The sequence below is a fragment of the Rhinoraja longicauda genome, chromosome 3 (genome assembly GCF_053455715.1).
Source record: "Rhinoraja longicauda isolate Sanriku21f chromosome 3, sRhiLon1.1, whole genome shotgun sequence".
In the NCBI taxonomy this organism is placed as follows: Eukaryota; Metazoa; Chordata; class Chondrichthyes; order Rajiformes; family Arhynchobatidae; genus Rhinoraja; species Rhinoraja longicauda.
In genome coordinates this window covers 5,719,388-5,724,064 of record NC_135955.1, presented here as the reverse complement: position 1 = coordinate 5,724,064, position 4,677 = coordinate 5,719,388, and positions in this window count along the sequence as shown.

Sequence of the window (4,677 nt, the reverse complement as noted above, 5' to 3'; positions counted from 1 at the left end):
AGAGCCTGATTTATAAAATGCACAAATACTTGTGTTGTAAGTATGGTCACCCATTAAAGGATGTCTGTATGGATCTGGTGCTGGTTTTTTCCAAATGCTGCATGTTGGATAATTTCTAAAGTGAGTATCCATGCACTGGTACCGAGACTGGTGACAACATGCTGGTTAATTGGGTAAAAAAAAATTCATGCGGTCATAAGGAATGGAGGAGAATTTGGCCATTTGGCCCGTCAAGTCTACTCCGCCATTCAATCATGGCTGATCTCTCTCTCCCTCCTAACCCCATTCTCCTGCCTTCTCCCCATAACCTCTGACACCCGTACTAATCAATAATCTATCTATATCACTGCCCTTAAAAAAAAATCCACTGACTTGGCCTCCACAGCCTTCTGTGGCAAAGAATTCCACAGATTCGCCACCCTCTGACTAAAGAAGTTCTTCGTCATCTCCTTCCTTCAAATGGCCAAATTCTCCTCCTATTTAAGAATAAGGGGTAGGCCATTTAGAACTGAGATGAGGAAAAACTTTTTCAGTCAGAGTTGTGAATCTGTGGAATTCTCTGCCTCAGAAGACAGTGGAGGCCGATTCTCTGAATGCATTCAAGAGAGAGCTAGATAGAGCTCTTAAGGATAGCGGAGTCAGGGGGTATGGGGAGAAGGGCAAGAATGGGGTACTGATTGAGAATGATCAGCCATGATCACAGGGCTCGAAGGGCCGAATGGCCTCCTCCTGCACCTATTGTCTATTGGACTCGGGAAATCGATTCATCAGTGAGCCAGCAGATCTTGAGTGTAGATAGACGCTAAATGCTGGAGTAACTCAGCGGGACAGGCAGCATCTCTGGAGGAAAGGAACGGGTTACGTTTTCGGGTTGAGACCCTTCTAAAGATGTCTTAAGGAGTTGGGTCATCCTCTAGTGATTTCAGCTCAAAGTGGGAAACATACCTTTAACATTTGAAGTCACAATTACTATTTTATTACAAATAATCACAGAATGGACCGGGAAGGGGAAAGTACTCAGTATTTCTCGTGACAGCTTACAGTAAGCTACACGTTTGAACAATGTTTCAATTATGCTTTTATTGCATCGACACAGTGAAATTCTTTTCAAACAGGTTGCTTTAATATTGAACTCAGTTAGGACACTCAGTTGTCAAATAATTTTATTTTTCCATATGGAATTAAACAGAGATACAGAGATACACTTGCAACCGCACGAGATGCAACACCTGTCCCTTTACCTCCCCCCTCAACTCCATCCAAGGACCCAAACAGTCTTTCCAAGTGAGACAGAGGTTCACCTACACCTCCTCCAACCTCATCTATCGCATCCGGTGCCCCAGATGTCAACTTATTTACATCGGCAAAACCAAACGCGCAGGCTCGGCGATCGCTGCGCTCGGTCCGCGTTGGCCAAACTGGTCTCCCGGTGGCCGAGCACTTCAACTGCCCCTCCCATTCACAGTCTGACCTTTCTGTCATGGGCCTCCTCCACTGCCACAGTGAGGCCCACCGGAAATTGGAGGAATAGCACCTCATATTTCGCCTGGGCAGCTTGCAGCCCAGCGGTATGAACATCGACTTCTCCAACTTTAGATAGTTCTTCTGTCCCTCTCTTCCCCTCCTCCTTCCCAGATCTCCCTCTATCTTCCTGTCTCCACCTATATCCTTCCTTTGTCCCACCCCCCTGACATCAGTCTGAAGAAGGGTCTCGACCCGAAACGTCCCCCATTCCTTCTCTCCTGAGATGCTGCCTGACCTGCTGAGTTACTCCAGCATTTTGTGAGGAGATAAACTTAGGTAATTTGGTAGAAATGGAGGACATTTTATCATCTTCTCAAACCAATGCCTTGTTGTATGATTAACAAACAATTTTGGAGATCACTGCATACTGATTCACTGAGGAACGTCATCCTTTCAAAATGATCAGCCAGCCTAGATATACACTACGTGTAATACTGCGGATTAGTGGGCACAAATGCTTACATGCACGAAGTCAGACACAAATATCGACGCAATTTTTTTTTTTAAAGCAGATTTTAAAATATTACCTTTGACTAAATGTGGTCACGCTATAACCTATAGTCAGTCACACATCATGGAAACAGGCCTGCAGGTTCAATATATCAATGAACAAGCACCCACTGCTTTTAATCTCGGTCTTTTTCTCTTGTACCCTCCATCAGCTGCCCCTGATTTTCTTTCCGTCCATTTGTTTCAGGGCCCATTTACACAAGGAGCTAACCAGTGCACCTTTGGCATATGGGAAGAAGTTGAGACACCTGGAGGAAACCCATGCAGTCACCGAGAGAGCACGTTGGCGCAGCGGTAGAGTTGCTGACTTACAGCGCCAGAGACCCGGGTTCGAACCTGACCACGACTACTGTCTGTAGGGCGCGTGTACATTTCCCAGGTAAACTTTGTGGGTTTTCTCCAAAAAAGACACTAGAGAAACAAGATAGACCACTTGACCATAAAAACCGTAGTAGGACACGGCACCATTTTAGTAGGCAGAAACTTGCAGAAACATTTTAAAAGAAAAATAAACAAAAATCTGTGAGTTGATCGATGAGATATATTCTGCATTGTTATGGTATCATCACACATACTGTTCCCCCACAACACTGATTACACTGCGAGAGGCAGAGCGAACGGCGGGTTTTGCCTACTAAAATGGCGGACGTTACGCTCCTTTACGTACTACACCTCAGTATAGGCGATTTCAACAGAGTGGTCCATCTTGTTCCTCTAGTATCTTTGGTTTTCTCCAAGATAGAAACATAGAAAGATAGAAAATAGGTGCAGGAGTAGGCCATTTGGCCCTTCGAGCCTGTACGCACCGCCATTCAATATGATCATGGCTGATCATCCAACTCAGTATCCCGTACCTGCCTTCTCTCCATACCCCCTGATCCCTTTAGCCACAAGGGCCACATCTAACTCCCTCTTAAATATAGCCAATGAACTGGCCTCAACTACCTTCTGTGGCAGAGAATTCCACAGATTCACCACTCTCTGTGAGAAAAAAACCTTTCTCATCTCGGTCCTAAAAGACTTCCCCCTTCTCCTTAAACTGTGACCCCTTGTTCTGGACTTCCCCAACATCGGGAACAATCTTCCTGCATCTAGCCTGTCCAACCCCTTAAGAATTTTGTAAGTTTCTATAAGATCCCCCCTCAATCTTCTAAATTCCAGCGAGTACAAGCCGAGTCTGTCCAGATCTTCTGTTTCCCCCCACACTCCAAAGACGTGCAGGTTTGTAGGTTAATTGGCTTGGTCTAAATGTAAATTGACCCTAATGTAGGATAGTGTTAGAGTATGGGGATCGCTGGTCGGTGCGGACTTGGTGGGCCGAAGGGCCTGATTCCAGCGCTGTATCTCTAAACTAAACTAAACTAAACATAAACTCTACACAGACAACATCAGAATTGATCCCAAATCAGTGGAGTTGTGAAAACTGTGTTTTGCTGGAACAGGAATTAAATAGGTTGTGACCCAATCATATAAAAATAGTGGGATTTTTACGCATGTTCTTAGAAATCCAAAGAGAAGTTGTCACAAAATGCTGGAGTAACTCAGCGGGTCAGGCAGCATCTCTGGAGAGAAGGAATGGGTGACGTTTCGGGTCGAGACCGTTCTCCAGACTGAAAGCCTTCTTCGACCCAAAACGTCACCCATTCCTTCTCTCCGGAGATGCTGCCTGACCCGTTGAGTTACTCCAGCATTTTGTGATACCTTCGATTTGTACCAGCATCTGCAGTTATTTTCCTACACAAAGAGAAGATGTGGTATTTTGATCTAAAAAGTGGGTTCAAGTTCGCAGGTTCAAAATCCAAAATCTTCTTTTAACTATTTGTTCCTATTTTGATGTTGTCCATGTTTGCAATGTGGCACGCCCCTAATTAGGATCTGGCATTGTACATGGCACCATGGAAATAAACACAATTGACATTCATAACTCAGTCAGAGAGTTGTAAATCTGTGGAATTCTCTGCCTCAGAAGGCAATAGACAATAGGTGCAGGAGGAGGTCATTCGGCCCTTCGAGCCAGCACCGCCATTCAATGTGATCATGGCTGATCATTCTCAATCAGTACCCCGTTCATGCCTTCTCCCCATACCCCCTGACTCCGCTATCCTTAAGAGCTCTATCTAGCTCTCTCTTGAATGCATTCAGAGAATTGGCCTCCACTGCCTTCTGAGGCAGAGAATTCCACAGATTCACAACTCTCTGACTGAAAACGTTTTTCTTCATCTCCGTTCTAAATGGCCTACCCCTTATTCTTAAACTGTGGCCCCTTGTTCTGGACTCCCCCAACATTGGGAACATGTTTCCTGCCTCTAACGTGTCCAACCCCTTAATAATCTTATACGTTTCAATAAGATCCCCTCTCATCCTTCTAAATTCCAGTGTACACAAGCCTAGTCGCTCCAGTCTTTCAACATACGACAATCCCGCCATTCTGGGAATTAACCTAGTAAACCTACGCTACACGCTCTGTAGTGGAGGCCAATTCTCTGAATGCATTCAAGAGAGAACTAGATAGAGCTCTTAAGGATAGTGGAGTCAGGGGGTATGGGGAGAAGGCAGGAACGGGGTACTGATTGAAAATGATCAGCCATGATCACATTGAATGGCGGTGCTGGCTCGAAGGGCCGAATGGCCTCCTCCTGCACC